The sequence below is a fragment of the Monodon monoceros genome, unplaced genomic scaffold (genome assembly GCF_005190385.1).
Source record: "Monodon monoceros isolate NGI ecotype Baffin Bay Population unplaced genomic scaffold, NGI_Narwhal_1 Super_Scaffold_6, whole genome shotgun sequence".
Classification (NCBI taxonomy): Eukaryota; Metazoa; Chordata; class Mammalia; order Artiodactyla; family Monodontidae; genus Monodon; species Monodon monoceros.
In genome coordinates, this window is record NW_021703783.1 from 44,330,913 (window position 1) to 44,349,857 (window position 18,945).

Consider the following 18,945-nt stretch of genomic DNA (forward strand, 5'->3'; position numbering starts at 1 on the left):
ACTTACTCCATAAAACCCAGCTCCTTACCGTGGCTCTCCAGGGCTTATGCGACCCGGGCCCAGCCCATCTTTCCATCCTCTTCCCGTTTTCTGCCCCTCCCCTCCTCGTTCACTAAACTCCAGTCACCTGACATCCTTTCAGCTCCTTCAAACACATCGAAATTTCCTCCCACAGGACTTTTTAACCCACCATGTCCTTTGCTGCTATGACCTCTCCCCAACTATTCTTTACCCGACTAGCTCTTTCTCTTCTAGCAGGTATCAACTTAAATATCCCCTCAGAGACACCTTTCTGATCCTCCACACTTAAACTAGGTCCTTCCTTTTATCCTGCTTCTAGCTACACTCTCTTATTTCCCTTTGTAGCCCTCATTCCAGTTTTGTAACTGCCTACTTCTTTGTTCAGTTACTTGTTTACTATCATTAGGCTCTAAGTTGCTCGAGAATGGGATCACATCAGTGCCTGAGAGATGGCAGGTGTTCACCGGGTTGGATCACAGATGGGACAGGAAGCAGGCAAGCTGTTGTTGAGTACAATGTTCATTTTCTGGGTTCATCCAAAGCCTTTCGAGTAAGGAGTCTGTCACTTGGGGCCTTTGTTCCTTCAGTTAATGCTACTTGAGGCCTTTGCCCTGAGTCACAACCATTCCATCTTTGACTGCTGAAACTGTGAGTGGCCTGCTTCAGTACGGTTAGTGACTAAAGCACAGGCTTGGTTGTCATCAGCTCTCCTCTTCTACCCCTGTGCTATTTCAAAGAGTCTCCTGAGAGGGCTGCCCAAGGAGCTGAGGAAATGGAGTGATGCTTTGATTGAATAATTAATCAGAGTGTGCCCAGATCAAGGGAAGAGATGGTCCTTTGGCAATCTACATTACATCAAAGGCTACATTTAGAGATTGTATTTAGTTTGGGGTAAATTTTTAAAAGGAGGGAGTTGGAAACTGTTCCAGGAGGGCAGCTAGTATAGTTCAGAATTTGAGAAGTTTGTCACAGAGAAAACTATGGAGAGAGAAGCCACCATCTTGAAAAAGAATGACGCTTGCTCTAATTGTCCCAGTGGAATGACAAACTTCAGATAAAAGTCACAAGAAAGCGGATTTGGGGTCAGCATAAGGAATAATTTTCCAAAAAGTAGAGCTGTTGAAAAACAGAGTGGAATTACTTTGTGAGGGAATGAATTCCTCTTATCACTGGAGGTGTTAGGGCAGAGATGGTGAGGAAGGTGGGAAGAAGGAAGGAATTAACATTTATTGTGAACTGGTCACTTTACCTATATAATTGTATGGAGGAAACCTTATTTTCTTGGCAGCAGACTCTTTCAAACCCCTACCGTCTTTTTGAGGGAGGGTATGTATTGAGAAGCCTACGGGGTGGGGGTGGTATTGAGATGCTCGTGCCCTGGAGGAGGAGTAGATGGCCCTTGTTCAGCTGTTTAACTAGCTTTTTTTTTTTTTTTTTTTTCTTAATTCCACTTGCAAACTGAGGAGAGAGCTCTATATTTCAAGATAAGGGAAGAAGGGTTGGGGGTGGATTTTTAGGGTGATTGTTTTAGGGAAGAAAAAAAAATGTGAGGTGAGGTAGCTGCCAGTGGAAAGAAATTCTGAGAGAAGAGCAGAGGTGCTCAATGGGGAATTTGATGACCTTTATGTTGTGGGGTCTCCAGTACGAAATCTTTTTTTCCTCATCTCTATACCTAGTTTGCAAAATATACATTTCTTTATTAATGAACTGTGGCTTTAGCTGTTTGGAAACCAATAAATGTTGAATGTAGCCCTAAAATAGGTTCAGAGCAGCCATGGTGGGTCATGGAAAAACAGCCCTTCTATATTACACATCTGAATTAATCCTCATAGCAACAGGATGCAGTGGGCAACTGTCTTCGTTTACAGATGAGTAAAATGGGGTAGTGGGAAAGTAAGTCACTTTTTCTATGTTACTAGATGATTCATCTGATTTTTACTACGCCAGAGGCAACTCAGAGGGAATTCTTTCTTTAGATATAAAGTTAGGCCAGATTATTTCCAATATCCTTCTTATCTCTTAAAATTTCATGAAGCAGAAAAGAGCAAATGAGAGTCATCTTACTTCTCTGCAAGTACAAGAATAGGGAGTTGCAGTAGGATGCAGATAAAGATAACGAGATGGCTATTTCCTGGGGCTCAGTGCTATCAACAGGGCTGGCTTCATGGCCGTGTGACCAGTGCATTAACATGGCCTTGTGCTTATAAAAACCCCACACTTGGTTTAATGCTCTACAGTTGCCATCTTGAAATTATCGATAATTTTTAACTTTTAATAATTTTGGACAAGGAGCCTTATATTTTTATTTGCATTGAGCCCTGCAAACTAGGTAGCTGGTCCTGGCTACAGCTGAAGGATTTTTAGATACCTGGTGCTGACACATTGTCCAAAGAGTCTGACAATGTTTTAGAAACCACAGAATCTTGGTCTTGGAAAGGATCTTGGCAGTTCACTGTTTAGTGGATCTCATTGCTCTCTGTATATCAGGATCACCTGAGGAACTTTTGAAAAAGATGTATAACCTCAGAGATTCCAAATTTAATTGGCCTGGGGCGGGGCATCATATTTATTTTTTAACAATTCTCTAGATGCTACTGAGCAGCCTTGACCCAATTCATTGGTACCTACCATCGTATAGTTAAGCCTAACCTGTTATGTTTTATTTACTCATTCAACAAATATCTACTAAGGTTCTACCATGTGTAGAATGTTATCATACATTCTATAGGAGACAGAAAAACAAATAAACCAAGGCCAGTGTCCTCAGAAATCTAATAATATAATGGACTTTCCAGCTGGCTTGGCTACCCAATCCATTCTTCTGGTTCTCTGGGGACGTTGCTGGTCTCCTTCCTGTCTCTTTCCATACTGGGTCTTCAGCATCAGTATACAGCTTCCTCTCCATGGAAGATCTGAAGGCTTTAAACAGCACAACAGCATACACACACACACACACACACACACACACACACACACACACACACACATTTTTTATTCTCAGTGAAAATGTTTGGGCTCCCAATGTAATTAGTATCCCTGCTTTTAGGCAGTACTATATTCCTGGAAGAATTGGCATATGCATTTATAAAGGCCCATTGTAGAAGAAATTTATTTGGTTTTACAATATGCAGTCCCAATGTTTATAGTCATATTTTAGAGCAAAGCCTTTACATTCCATCTCTCACAAGATATCATCATGACCACCTGGGCTGTAATTTAAATTTTAGATGTTTTGTACAGTCTTGTTTCCCTTGGTCTGAAACCAGCAAAGCACGTACTCCAATCATATAAATGCAGTGTGGGTGCAGCACAGCACCTGTTTTTAATCTCAGAAGGAATTGTTTATTGTCAGTATGTCTGAAGGATGAGGAATAGTGAATTCATTCTTAATGTTTCTCTTGCTTTGGGATTTTGCTTGGCAATAGTGCCATGAGAGGTTCTTGTTGTGGCCAAAAACCAATGGCAAATCTGTTTAGGAATCCACCAGGGTGTGTCTTCCCAGCCCCAAGTTCACTGAAGCTCCAAAAACCAGTTCAGAAGTGGCTACCAAAATTAAAACAAAACAAAAAAAAACAGAAGAAAAGAAGAAAAAAAAAGTGGTTACCATCCCATCCTGAGGACCTCCTGCTTTACCCACAAGACCCATGGTGGCAGTTCACAGCTTCTCTATGAAGGATCAGTTAGAGCTCTAAAGAGTATGAAATGAACAGTTTTACTTTACCCTGGGTCCATCCAAAGAAAGGGCCTACAGTTTAAGACTTTCGAGAGAACAGTGCGTCCACTCTCCTCAATATCTCAGTGCCTGTTCTGAACAGACGCTGCAACCCTCACTCAGGGAGCTCTACTGCGTCTGACAGTAGGAGAAAGTTCACTTCCCTGCCCCACCTTCCAGCCATGATGGTCTGCCTCTGATTGCTCAGTGGTGATTCCAGAAAGCAGGGCAGGGCCGCTTTGTCCCTTAAGTGAGAGTCAGGGGATATTCAGCTCTGCAGGGCCAGCAGCAAATACAATTCTGAGTGCCCTCTTTTTTAAGAGAAAGAAGACAAAATTATAAATTAAAAAGTAGATAAATAATTGAACAAGCAAAGAATTCACAACTAATTATCAGAGCCTTCATACTCCAGCATTTTTAAAGATCTTTTTAGGCAATTTACCAGAAATGATTACAATTACAATGCTTCCTGATTGCATCCCGGCTTTTTCTAACCTCCTAGAACACTACATCTCTCAGCACTTCGCGGTGCTCGTGGGGACCTGAAGCTGAAGCTTCCTTAGATTCAGGGTGAAGTATTCCAATCCCATCCTGGTCTTCTCATCTGCCAGAGCCGAGAGGTTAATTTGCTCTGGCTTATTTACAAGACAGGGCTCCTCGCTGAAGTGAGCATTAGCTTCTGTTAGGGACAACATAGTTGTCTCTTATGAAAAAGACTGTTGTTCCTCCTAACATAACCCTACTCTTACCACTACTTAATTGTAGTCCCAGTGTAACTGTGTTCCTTCCTGGTCCTGGCTTAGATCGCAAGAGTTGTATTCACCTTAAGTGACTTCCATTGCCAAAACAGATGGGGAAACATCAACTCTTGGTTCCAAATTTTCCCTCTAAAAGAAGGATGTTCCGGTTTTTCCTGCCATGCGTGTGCCCCAACTGAAGAATAACGTGTGTGGGAGGAAATTGTGTCTACAGAGGTTCTCTGCGTGGCCCGTGCACCTTAAGGACACACTGGTAACAAGCACCAGCATGCCTGTCCCGTCTTGCCATCAACGTGCTCTGCATCAAGAATCCCAGGAATGGATTCCAGGATGCAAGAATGGATGGTCATTGCTGTGTATTGAGTGAAGAGGGCATTTATCCTGGCCAGGTGAAGCCTGTACACACCTGCTGCTGGGAAAGACACACATTAAAATATTTTAAAACTAGAACTGTTGCTGCACCATGATAAACCTGGAGCTAGTCCTCTTTAAGTGAGGCCAAAGCTTAGCATCCAGGATTCATTCCATGCCAAACTTCTCTGGAGTGTGAGTGATGGTGAGAAAGGCTGTTAGGTTAATAAGAACCTCAAATGGATAGAATAATCTCTTATTTCTCACTCTCACTGGAGGCTCTGTTTTGAGTCTGCTGGAGTCGAATAATTACTTGGTGTTGCTCTGAATTGCATCTGAAGGTGTCTTTTCACGTTAACTTTGCCTGGTCTTCTTTAAGCTTTCACTGGCTTCTCTGGATTATTGGAGGGGAAAGGGGAAAAATAAAGTACCACTTGCAGTCTCTAGAAGCAATAGGAAAAGACTGAGAGGGAGGTGGGGGTGAATGGAATTCTGAGGAAGGCCCAGGGCAAACAAACGTAAAAGAGCTGTTGGGTCCCAAAGCAGATGCTTCTAGCCTCTAGCCAGCATCTGGAAACAAAATCCTCTCTGCTCCACACTCCTACCCCACCTGCTTTCCCACCAAGAGTGTCAAATAACTGGTGCAGTTCCTTGCCTTTTGTAGAAAGTATGTTGCTTGATATATGTAGGCATACTACCTTGATCAAATGTTGGAAAACAGTGCAAAATACTGAAAGTGAACCAAGAAAGCTTGCTTTAAAGAGAAACGTACAAAAATAAAAGCAAAGAAGACAGTTGAGTTTGGGCTTCTGATAGAACAGTCATCACTGTGGACAAGACTATGAGAAGTAGAGGCAGGCGTGGTTAAATTTTAAGTCTGTGCTCAGTATGTGCCATGGAGAGTCCCGTGTATTGTCACACAGCTGTCTCTGGTAGCTACTATTATTCCAGTTCCACACATTGTACTGGGTTGAATAGTATCCCCCCAAATCCATACCTGCCTGGTATCTCCCAGATGACTTTATATGGTAATAGACCTTTGTGGACAAAATCAAGTGAAAATGAGGTCACACTGAATTAGGGTGGACCCTAATCAATCCCATCCCTCTGAGTGACTGGGGTCCTTCTTTATTTTATTTATTTCTTTATTTATTTTAGTTACGGCATGTGGGATCTAATTCCCTGACCAGGGATCGAACCTGGGCTCCCTGCATTGGGAGTGCAGAGTCTTAGCCACTGGACCACCAGGGAGGTCCCCTGGTGTCCTTCTAAGAAAAGGGATATTTGGACATAGATATAGAGAGGAGGACACCATGTGAAGACAGAGACACGGGAGATGCCCATGAGAAGGAGGCAGAGGTTGGAGTGAGGCATCTCCAAACCAGGGAACACCAAGGTTGCTGGCAACATCAGAAGCTAGAAGAGTCAAATAAGGATCCTCTTCTAAAGGCTTCAGAGAGAGCATGAGCCTGGGGATACCTTGATTTCAGAACTGTGAGGGAATACATTTCTGTCGTTATGAGCCAGCCAGTTTGTGGTCATTTGTTTTGGCAGCCCCAGGAAAGTAATCCACAGATGGAAGACCCCTGATTCTGAAGGTCCTGCTAAAGTTCCTTGCATGGGGGCCATGGTGAACTGGCTGCACACATGGCCTCTTGCCTGGGCAAGGGAAGCTGCACGTCGAACCACACTAGGTCAGTCATGGGAAGTGACTGGATTCATGACTGACGTGATTGGTTTTGTTCATTTGAACAGATCCGTAGAATTCCAGAGAGAGAGAGATTAACAGTGAAAATCTGAGGACCATCATAAATTGCGGCTGCAAAATTCATATACCTATTTATTTTTCTTCTCACCGTATCCTAAAAAGGATTTAGAGTTTCTTTCAAAGATGCAAACAATAGAGCAAGGTTAAGTCAATTTAAAAAATAAAAAAGATGAAACAGAGGGAAGAAAAACAGTGGTGGGAAGCAGCAGCAATAAACCTACACGACACCATGCCCTCCATCTCCTTGCCGCTGAGAAAATGGACCTTCTTGGTAGGAGTAAAAAACCTCAAAATGAGGTAGTGCCAACTTCGATTTTTCTCTAGTTGTGTAAATTCAATGAAAGTTTCAGGCTGCTGCTTCAAGTAGAAATGAGCTTTAATTATCCTTCTGATTTTCATATCATTTTCAATAAGTCAACATTGCTGTTACAGTTGATCCACCAGAAAGTGGGGAAAGAAACCTCACATTTTCTGGGGCCTCTGTATCCTCTTAAATGTGCTTCTGCTATGTTTAAAAAACTGTTGTCTTTTGAGCATTTGTGTGGAGCAAAAAGGAGAGGATCTGGAATGGTTTAGCATACTGTTGTCTGTGGTTTATCAAATCAGGCACACAGACTTACTATCAGAGCAGAGACAGCGCTGTCAAACCAGCCTGGGAGTTATTGTTTCATTTGATACTGAGCTTTTTGTGGGTTTATTGGTCATCTTTGGTCGCATATGAAAAATTTATCCTGCTCTGTCTAAGGGAGCAACTGTATGAATAAATATGGAATTACCTTTGTAGGAGTCTCAACTCTAGAATAATTCGGTATTGCTCTTCATGGGACTTCATCTGCTAAACAGACTCCAAACCATCATCTGGGGACCAAGGCTATGTAGACTGCCTTGGGTTAAGCTGTGCTGTAGAGATAGGAACCTCTAATCATGTTTCAAATATCAAATATACAAGTGTGCTTTTTTTTTTTTTTTAAAGGGCATCCTATTCACATGGCTCTACATGTAAATGACCTCCTTATTTGGAGAATATTTTAGAAATGAGGGTCAAGGAAAATGGTCTGCTCCTAGCTAAGTGCTTGTTGTTTGTATAATCATACTTTGACAGCGAAGAACAATACAGTAGATGCATTACCGATTTATTAAGTTCGGTATGCGGGCCTCTCACTGGTGTGGCCTCTCCCTTTGCGGAGCACAGGCTCCGGACGTACAGGCTCCGGACGTGCAGGCTCAGCGGCCATGGCTCACAGGCCCAGCCGCTCCGCGGCATGTGGGATCTTCCCGGACCGGGGCACGAACCCGCGTCCCCTGCATCGGCAGGCGGACTTGCAACCACTGCGCCACAAGATTTATTAAGTTTTTTAAAGGAAGTCTTTTAGGTTAAAAATAGCTCTCCCTGCAACAAGGAAACGTACCCCTTAAGGTTATTTAGTCCCTTGCTTGCTGAGGTTAAGTTGATGACGACCTGGGCTTTTCACAGAGTGATTACTCTTAATGAAAAATTAAGTGTAGCCTTCTAGTAAAGATAGCACACCAAAAGGAGACATGCCGGGTGGTGTGACCTGACCCAGGATGTCGCGCTCAGGTGAGACAGTTCCTGCAGATGGCAGTGTAGCACTTCGGCAAACAATCTTGCTGGGTGTTCCTGGGCTGTGGATGAGATGCAACGGATAAAAGCAGGCTTGCCCTCCAGCCAGCAATTTTACTAACTTGCTGCTTCACTACTCAATTTCATAGTTGCCCTCTAAAAGAATCTTTTCCGAACTCAGCAAAAGTACAAACTGTTCCCTCATACACCCCAAATTATCCTTTTGGTGAAGTGAGTTTTTACTTTTAACGCCTTCCATTTTTTGAATTTCAGAGTTACTTTGAGAGGGAGATCGACTTAAACATCCCTCTTCTTGAATTGTAAGAGTAATGAGCTTAGCTGTGGAGCACTCTTTAAGAGAGAACGAAAATCTCCTCAACTGAGACGATCATAAACTACATTTATCATACAAGTCAACGCAGCACCATCCAAAATAAAGATCTTTCTGTATAAACCCTACAACCAGATTTCCACGATTCTTTTTCTCTCGTTCTGATTGTTTTCCTTCCTTCCCTTTTTCTTAAGCCTTCTATTAAAAACTGTCCTCTGCGATATGGGGAGCGGGAAGGGTAAGCTGTGACAAAGCGAGAGAGTGGCATGGACATATATACACTACCAAACGTAAAATAGCTAGTGGGAAGCAGCCGCATAGCACAGGGAGATCAGCTCGGTGCTTTGTGACCACCTAGAGGGGTGGGTTAGGGAGGGTGGGAGGGAGGGAGACGCAAGAGGAAAGAGATATGGGAACATATGTATATGTATAGCTGATTCACTTTGTTATAAAGCAGAAACTAACACGCCATTGTAAAGCAATTATACTCCAATAAAGATGTAAAAAAAAAAATTGTCCTCTGCCATGCCCAGAGGACCTGGATGACTGAGAACTGAAATAATGCAATCTAGCAATCACAGGCTTAGGTAATTTTTAATAAAATGAAGGTATGATGTCAATTATTTTCTTCATTGTTTTGACCTTTAAATCTAGATAAGGGTTATATTCTGCCGTAGAGGAAGTGAGTTATGGCAGTTCTGAAAGAATCTGTGGAGCTGTGCTAGTCGTTCCAGGCTAAGTTTTCCTCTCCCACCTCCCCAAACCTTCCTCATTCCTTCAGCAAGCAGTTGTGCACAAGCAGTGTTAATGTCACACACTCATAATATATGTGCTCCACTAACAGAGCTGCGCTCCCATGAATTGTGAGTAACCCAAGCTCACATAGATAACCGAGAAGGGCTTTCATCCTCTAACTTTCACTGTTTATCCACAAAACGTATGTATATCAAGAAATGGCAAGTATAGATATGAATGATGCATAGGAATCTGTTGTTGATATAATCGGTATGGAGATTTTATAGGCAGGATCTGGTTCGTAATAGGCAATCAATACCTTCTGAAAGCTTAAATGAAAGCTTAAATGGAAGTAAAAATGATGTAAAAATGATGAATAAACTAAAAGGAGAAGAGACATTGACTAACAATCTAAAAGCCCAGAAAAACATCAGAAAGGCTTAAGAGAAATGGGAATTCAGAGATCAAGAGGACAAAGTAGGTGGAAAGGAGGCAGCCACTGGTGCTAGGCTTATTCTCTTAGGTACAGGAAGAGGGCTAAAGAGGAGATCAAAGAGCCTGGAAGGATGAAGGAAGGGCACATGTCGATAGGCATCAGAGGAGATTAACAAAAAGCTGATGGTGCAACACTGAGTGGTAAAAGAAAGATTAAGGAATCTGGAAATTTGGGGAGACCATCAACAAGAGGCAATTACACAGCTGACAAACAGGGCCCTGGGGAGAGAAAGGTTGAGGGTAAAAGTAAGGGTGGGGAGCAGTGTGTAAGTCATCAGTTAGGTGCATAAGCAGTGTCAGTATCACAACTAATAGTTCGCATGTCTTCTATGGCAAAGTCAATGCTTTCTTCTCAAGACTTCACGTGAGGATGTATTTGTGTGGAGTAAGAGCCCACAAGAGGGCTTTCTTTATTCTATGATAAAGGAAAAAAGAAGAAAAAAAAGAAATAAAACCCAGCAGCCAACCCTCCATTGCTCTGATCTACTCAAGTAAGTGATACCTTCTGTGCACCAAAGGCCTGATTAAATTGGCACTCGTCTAGAATTATTGATCAAGGGGAAGCTAATTAGAAATTGTTAGGGCCTCCCCCAAATCGTGATGCAAGATTGCATGAGTTGTCTTTGTTGGACATTGATGATGAAAACATGACCACAGTAGAAAGCAACAGCTTAATATTAGGTACAAGATAATTGGATGTAGCCAATTTAATGCTGCCATTTAGAAGGGGGAACAGTTTAATGCCAAGACTGTTTGATATGGTTTTTCTTTTAGATACTCATTAGCATTTAAAATTTTAAATTACTAAGCAATGGGGTCAGTGACATTCTTACCCCAGTTGACCACAAAACTCGATATTTCCCTAAGGCTCAGAGACAAGGCACAGCTTCAGACTGGAGTCAGGCTCAGGCACTGGGCAGAGCCCACTGTGGAGTGAGAGGGAGGGAAAGCAGGGAGTGAAGGGCAGAGGGGGAGGAGGAGTTTGTTGAGGCTCAGGGATGGGTTGAATGTAAGAAGTGTTCACACATTCACAGGTGGAGGTCTGTCGAAATTGTTGACGGAAAAAGCAAGTGCCCTGCTCTGATTCTCGGAGATGTTAGATTGACCACAGTGAGAGAAGTTACGTTGTGCCGGGGCATTTGATAACTGAATTCAAACTGACTTTCTTGATTGGTAACTGAAGGTTGCAGTTCTTTAACGTTCTATACGATAGGAGTTTTTCCTCCCTCCTCTCCTGCCTCCCTTCTTTCCTTCCTTCTTCTTTTTCCTCCACCCCTCCCTCTCTGTTTCCTCTCTTTTTCTCTTCTTCTTCCTTCATTCTTTCCTCCTTTCCCTTCTTCCTTTTCCTCTTTCCTTCCCTCTTTCTTTTCTTCCTTATTTTTTTAATCCCTCCTTTTTTCCTTCCCCATTCCCTCCCCCTCTTCCTTTCTTTTTTTCCTTCCATTCAACATGTATTAATCATACACTATGTGCTAGTCCCTTCATTAAGCCTCCAAGAAAAATTTACATCCTTGGAGAAATACCAAAAGGTGCAGAAATGTGTTAGATGAGTCAAAACATTTTTTTTTCCCAACTCACCACATCTTGTTTATTTCACACATTTAAGAAGTCACTTAGGGCTTCCCTGGTGGCGCAGTGGTTGAGAGTCCGCCTGCCGATGCAAGGGACGCGGGTTCGTGCCCCGGTCCGGGAGGATCCCGCATGCCGCGGAGCGGCTGGGCCCGTGAGCCATGGCCGCTGAGCCTGCACGTCCGGAGCCTGTGCTCCGCAACGGGGGAGGCCACAACAGTGAGAGGCCCGCATACTGCAAAAAAAAAAAAAAAAAAAAAAAAGTCACTTAAAAAGGGGATCATCATTTACTATCGCCACAAAAATTGTACCACGTATACTAATGGAACAAGTGCTGTTTGTGTTTAGCGTTATAATTATGCACAGGTACTAAAGTTATTTTCTGTGGTCTCTGATCTGCGTATTCCCAAGATTTCAGTGGAGGTGAGAAAGGCTAAAATAGGTAAGAAGAGACGCCGTTCTTGAGAAGCCTTTGTGCTTAACCTGGTGGCTTAATGTAGGATGATAGGCTTTTAGGATACAGATTTGCTCAAAAGGTAATCTAAACAAATTAATTCCGCTGCAGTTCTGGAAACCAATCTGCTGTGCAATCTGGCAATCACGTAGCTGAAATATTATAGGTAACCTTTAGACATTTCAAGGCTATTACAATATTTACAGAGAGATAGATATCTGATTTGTTCTCAGTTTTTAATTTGGTAGTCCTTCTATCAATTTTGCCAAAATCCTGGTTGCCTGGTTTACTTTTCAGTGAAGGCCTGAATGGGGTACAGCTTTTCTATTCCATCATGTCACTAACCCAACCAAATAGCCTTCGTATCATGTCACCTGAGCAATGATAATAATCACCATTCATATCATAATATGTGAAGCCCTTTCACATCTATTAATTCACTCAATACCTAAAGCAGACCTGTGAGGTGGGTATTACTACAGATATTTCTACAGATTATTTAAGTAACCCAAGCTCACATAGGTAAACAGGGGTGCTGGACCTTGGCCACAGATCTACTCCAAGTCAATGTGGTATTTTCAAATGTCCTTCACCAGCTTGATTTCTGTCAACTCCAGGATGAATGTTACTGTATCATTTAAGTCCATTAAATGCATTATAAACACACCCATGGATTTATGTGGGTGTCCTCTCTACCTCCCTCCTGGTTCTGGGCCCATCCTGGGAGCCATAATGGATCAGGAATCTTAGACTTCCTGCCTTGTGCCTGGACCAGGACCTTGGCAGTCATTCTAAGTTTTAGCCTCTAAGCCCCAGCATCATTTTACTAGATGCCTTAAAAGTCGAAGACAATTTTAAGACCTGCCTTGTCATTATTTTTGTTGTTTTATATATATGATGATTCTTATCATCCATACATCCTTAAGATGATCCACAAGAATGGAAACTAAATCCAAGAGATCAGCACTTTATTTGGGAGGTAAGGGTTGAGATATGAGGACTAGATGTTGAAATGTTCCGACTACTTCTCCTAGTGGCTACTTCAGTATTTCTAAGTGATCACTTTTGGGGGTTACACAAAACCGTGTAAGACTTACTCAATTTAACCACCATTAAGGGGATTCCATAAATACCGAGATGAGACCTAGGCCAAGGAACTATTTTAGCTAGTTTAACGGCACCCTAAGTAACCATTTTGCCTGGCAAAAGCTCCTTATTCTAAGACATAATCATAAAATAGCTTTTAAGAAAAATTTAATGAAAACTTTTGTCTAGAGGCTTTGGTACACATGGGTACCCATATCTATTAAGGATCAGTTTATTCCTGAATATAATAAGGAATGAATATTAAAATTAATTCCTCCCTCATGTGACATTTTATATCTTTAGATTATCTTAAAGTAAATTTTGCTGTGTGGTCCCAATCATTTGCTCATTTATTAAACATCTATAATGCACTTACAAGGTGTGCAGGGTTCTGAACTATGCCATGGAGATATGAAGACAAACCAGACTATCTCTTCCTTCTAGGAGTTCAGGGTCTAATTGGGAGGAGGTGGATTATTAGAGAATAAACAAAAACGTGCTTTCATTCATTACTATGTGAACTAGAATCAACTTTGACGGGCTGCTTCATAATGAACTTCATGTTGGGGGACCATCCTCCATGGATCTCTCTGCATGTCTTGATAGCAGAGGCACTGGTGCTGGATTATCTTTTCAGAATGTTTATACAGAGAACAGCCTTGAAACACAGGAATCATGTTTCTCTATGGAGCAGAGATTAGATTTGCTTACTTTTCTGTATAATAAAGATAATGTGCCCTTCTGGGGCAAAGGTTGGCGTAGGTCTGCTCGTAGCACGTTATAGAAGAGTTGGGATCCCTAAGCTTGGGATTCTTCAGCTGTGATGCAAACCCCTTGCTCAGTGTCCACCGTGGCTCTTCCACACTGTCTCTGTGTGATGTGGGCCTGGGAGGGAGAGTGGCCCTGCTGTGAACACAAAGCTCATGCTGCTTGCTGTGCTGAGTCCTCTGTCTCTGACCCAGGAGTCTCCTGTCTTCTGCCGGCACCTATGAAAATGGGGCTGGGTAACTTACTATGTTGTGAATAGGGAGAAGAGTCTCAGACTTTTCACAGCTCTGGACACTTCAACCCCTGAATTTGGGATGCATTTGAATACTGTAATTTTTTAAAAGAGAACCTGCTGGAGAAATGTATCTTCCAATCTTCCATTTATACTTCATTTTTGGTCTTGAATGATTGTATCTTCATCTTTGTTGATATAAAATGAAAGTGTGGGAGATTTCCCTGGTGGCTCCATGGTTAAGAATCTGCCTGCCAATGCAGGGGACACGGGTTCGAGCCCTGGTCCGGGGAGATCCCACATGCCGCGGAGCGGCTGGGCCCGTGAGCCATGGCCGCTGAGCCTGCACGTCCGGAGCCTGTGCTCCGCAACGGGAGAGGCCACCGCAGTGAGAAGCCGGCGCACCACAACGAAGAGTAGCCCCGCTCCCCGCAACCGGAGAAAGCCCGAGCGCAGCAACGAAGACCCAATACAGCCAAACATAAATGAAATTTAAAAAAAATAAAAGAAAGTCTGGGTTGCTGTACTTATCCAAATGGCCTCTGTGCCCTTTTCCTGAAGAGCTGGGCTGTAAAACAAACATTTGGAGAAGAAAATTGAATCACATTATAATGAAATAACTGCAGTGTTCTCATTTGCTAATGTTTCCATTCATTTGTAATTCAGCCCACAGTGCCACAAGAGATATTTTACTGAGATGGATGATGACAAATTAAATAAATAAAATGTGTGTTTGTTAAAACAAACAAGCAAACCAAACAACAAAGTGTTGCTTTCATTGCTACTCTTAATGCATAATTCAGGGAAATAAAATTGACCGCTTAAAAGCAAGAATAATAGTCTAGTGCTAGATTCTAGAAAGTGGTCAGTGACCTCTGAGCTTTAATTCTTAACTTGCAACTCACGAGGAATACTGGTCCTTGTGTTGTTATTTTTTGTTTGTTTGTTTGTTTTTAGCCGACACTAGATGAAAGTTTCAGATATCTTGATGTAGAACATAGGGAAAGATATAGAGAATATTGCATTTTAACAACAATTACAGAGTTTCTAGGTATTTAGGTAAAAATCGGGGCTCAAACCGTTGCTTAGAAAAGGTAGGTTGACTAGGACAGGGAGATAAGACCAGTCATAACATTTATTTGATGTAGCATTCAAAGCAGGATGAGGCATGAGATTTAGTAAACCACTTGAGTCCAGATGAGCAAGGAGAGGTGGTACAGAAGTAAGGGTGAGAGCATAGGGCACCAACTTTAATTGCTAATTGTTGCATGCTCCACAGAGAGAAGTAGAGACGGCCAGGAGCCAAATATCTGTATTTTTGGCACTGCTGATATTGTGGGTTGTTTTTTTTTGTTTTTGTTTTTGCGGTACTCGGGCCTCTCATTGTTGTGGCCTCTCCCGTTGCGGAGCACAGGCTCCGGACTCGCAGGCTCAGCGGCCATGGCTCACGGGCCCAGCCGCTCCGCGGCATGTGGGATCTTCCCGGACCGGGGCACGAACCCGTGTCCCCTGCATCGGCAGGCGGACTCTCAACCACTGCGCCACCAGGGAAGCCCTATTGTGGTTTTTCTGAAGATGATCTATAATTAGTTTAGCTGGGGCTCTGGCCCCACTTCTCCAGTTTCCCATCATGGGGCTCTTGTTTCTAAATACAGTGAACTGGAATAGATGAAATGAGAGCCTCCCATTTGTGCATCTATTCCAAGACCCTTTACCAGGAGCAGGCCAACGGGCTCTCTTGACTCCTTTCCCCAGGGCTACCCCTTCATCTTGGCTGGAGTTTCATCATCTTTTGGGTGGCCAAAAGATGAATCCAAGAGAAAGAAGGTTCTCATTTCAGCCTATAAGCAGAGTAGACTTGAATCACCCATTCTAAGCTTCCTTTACTTCATTCCCTTTTATTAAAATTTTTTTTAAAAATTGAAGTTGATTTACAGTGTTTCATGTGTACAGCAAAGTGATTCAGTTATACATGTGTGTGTATATATATACATACATATATTCTTTTTCAGATTCTTTTTCATTATAGGTTATTACAAGGTATTGAATATAGTTCCCTGTGCTGTACAGTAGGTCCTCGTCGTTTATTTTATATGTAGTAGTGTATATCTGTTAATCCCAAATTTCTAATTTATCCCTTCCCCCCGCTTCCCCTTTGGTAACCATAAGTTTGTTTTCTATGTCTGGGGGTCTATTTCTGTTTTGAAAATCAGTTCATTCCTCCATTCCCTTTTGAAGTGTAGAACTTGAAGAACTGAAAGGGAGGATGTTTTTCCTCTGAAAGAACGTATATAATTGGCTCTTATCCCACCAGCTCTAAGGGAAGAGATAAAACAGAGAAAAGCAACACAGCAAACCAAAAGGAAGGAGCAAGAATCCAAGATAGAGACAGGAGGACAGAGAGACAGAGAGAGACAGAGACAGAGAGATCTCAAAAGAGAGAGAGACCCCTGCTTATTGCACTGAAAAACTCCACTTAAACCACTTAAGTGCCCTTGACCTCTACCAAACAATTGGCTCTTTGTGTAGCATATCTGAGTCTTGAGCTCCTCCTAAAGGAAATCGCTTAATCCAATGATTTACCTGCCTGAGAGGTTGTTGTTGCCCTTAAAGGAGAAGGTAATCCCAGTCTGAGATGTCTTGCCTGTACATTTGAGAAACTACTGCTCCAATCCATCATTACACTGACATATCTATTTAGGCCAAGGGAGTGAGCAGTTTCTATTTCCAAAGAACTTCATGAATATCTTTTGCTTATTTTCTTCAGAAAGCTCCAAAAGGCATCAGGATATTATTCAATTAAATTTACCCTGGAACTAGATGTCACCTTCGTTACATAACCTGTCAAAATCCCCAGCTCTCCATGCTCCACGATTAATTCTTTGTTCTTACGAAGAAATGAAAGCCTCTTCTTCCTGTTTCCCTAAATAAATTAGTCACTCACAGTATATACAAAACAATTTCCTCTTTCATTGTTCTTTTTCTTCTTAATATCAGCCAAAGGAACTTCTTTTAGCAGCCTGGTTAGAATCTAACTCACCTGGGCAGCCTCTGCTTGGGGCATCTGTGGGAGCTTCTGTAGTTCCTTCTAAATCTCCAAAAGTGGATTAATTTTCTTCTTTCATATGCTGCACTTCTCCAAAATTCCACAGGGTTAACAGGATACATAAGAATGCATTAATACAAGGCACGTACCTGCAGCATTTTAGAAACTTTACTTAGTACATTTATTTTACAACATGTGACCAGGCAACAGTTTATAATATAAACATTAATTCCCATAAACTATAGCATTTCCCAAGCAAAGTTAGTTTTTCCAAGATCCGTTACAAATTACATTCTAGACTGTGGTTCTCAACCCTGGCCACATATTAAAACTACTCAAGGAGATTCTAAGTAGTATTGCTTCCCAGGCCCTACCTCAAACCAACTAAATATCTAGGGGTGGGACCCAGGGATTGATAATTTTTTGAAAGGGTTGAAAAGTCACTGACAAACACAATCTAAATTTTTTCTGGCTGTAAATTATAACACAGATTAAATTATCTAGAGGAAGGGGATAGAATGACCAAGGAAAGAGAGAAGCAGATAGAGGACTCATGATTTAAGTGCTTCTAGGGTCACATAAACCCCTGCCAGTTACCCAGAATCTACCACTTGCTACCTTAGAAATGAAAACTTATTTGGGATAACTTTCCTAAGAAGAAGTTCATCGTGCGCTAAGCTTTTCATATTCCAGAAGGGGAAACAGAACTTCAAGAGCCCCATGTGCCTAGTTGAGCACAGAGAAGGCCAAGTCTGTCTAAGCAGTCAGATCCCTGTGTTTCTCTCCTTACCATACTCTCTTTGAGAAGGAGAAAATAAAAGAAGAAATAAAACCAAATGAGGTGGGATTCCGTAGTAAGTGAAATGTGTCTAGGTATATTTGTTAGAGGAACAAAATATTAAAATGCTTCCTTACTTAAAAGTTTGCATTTAAGTTAAAATGGTTTCCATGCTTAGTGAAAACTGTCTTATTGTCCTACACATCACAATAAATATACAAACATACAAAGATAGTCACCTTGGAACCTCATGCCTTTTCCAAGAGTAGCGACAATATTATCAATTCCTTTATGTAGGTTCAGAAACAGGGCCTTGTGCTCTTTCTTACCCACAAAGGAATACACTGGTGGGGTTCATTTCCCTGATGTGCCAGAAGAAACAGATGAGGTCTTTCTCAGAACGTCTCCAGTTCTCTGTGCTAGGGCCACATCCTTCACAAAGTTTACCCATGGATTCCAAGTGTCTTACTGTGAATTTGTCAACATAACCTTTTCGTCAGCTGGAAACCTCTTATGCTTGCAGAAAAGATGAGGTATAACAATAATTTCTCACCCTTGGCTTTCAAGAGAAATGGCTCTGCAGCTGCAAAATTCATTCCTGCACAACAGTAAGCCCATAATATTCTTGATTGGTTTGGTAGATTGACCTGCTGACAGACCATAATTGAGGGAAACATTGATTAATTGATCTGTTACTAGCTTGTAAGGCTCTATATGGCAATGAAGAAGATGTGGTATGCAGATTAGCTTTTAATTATTTTTATTTAGGGGCCCGCCAGATGAAATAAGTGACTGGAACTATCATCATTGACCTGTGGCACAGAAAGAAATAGTCGACCTTACGTGCTGCAGACTTAGAAATAGTTTAAAATGTTTGAGAAGTTTAGAATGGATCTTTGCCCAGGAAGGCTTTGACCTATGTACAATGCAAATTATAGTAACTTGCATTTGTGCAAAGCTTTGCAGTTCACAAATTATTTTCTCATGCATTATCCCATTTGACCCTCACAACATATCTGAGCAGTAGGCTGGACAGATGTTATAATTTCCCTATTATTGATACAAGCAAAGAGATGAGGGCTGAGAGATTCTCCCCCCAAGTAATTTGCCCTATTTTAGTCTACAGAGTACAGAGAGCAAAGAGGAATTTGAAATTAGTGATTTCTGGCTGGTCAAACATATTTAAGGCATTAATCACCACTCCGAGCAGTATCACACTTAACACTATTTCTCAGTATGAAATGTGCTAAAATAGAACC

The 18,945-nt window shown here is 41.9% G+C and overlaps 1 non-coding gene across 1 annotated transcript; it reads right to left on the reverse strand.

Moving 5' to 3' along the window:
- Positions 1–6,020: 6,020 nt before the first annotated feature.
- On the reverse strand, positions 6,021–6,093 carry TRNAG-CCC. The gene has a single exon. It is a non-coding gene; the product is annotated as a tRNA-Gly (tRNA).
- Between the last annotated feature and the right edge of the window lie 12,852 nt (positions 6,094–18,945).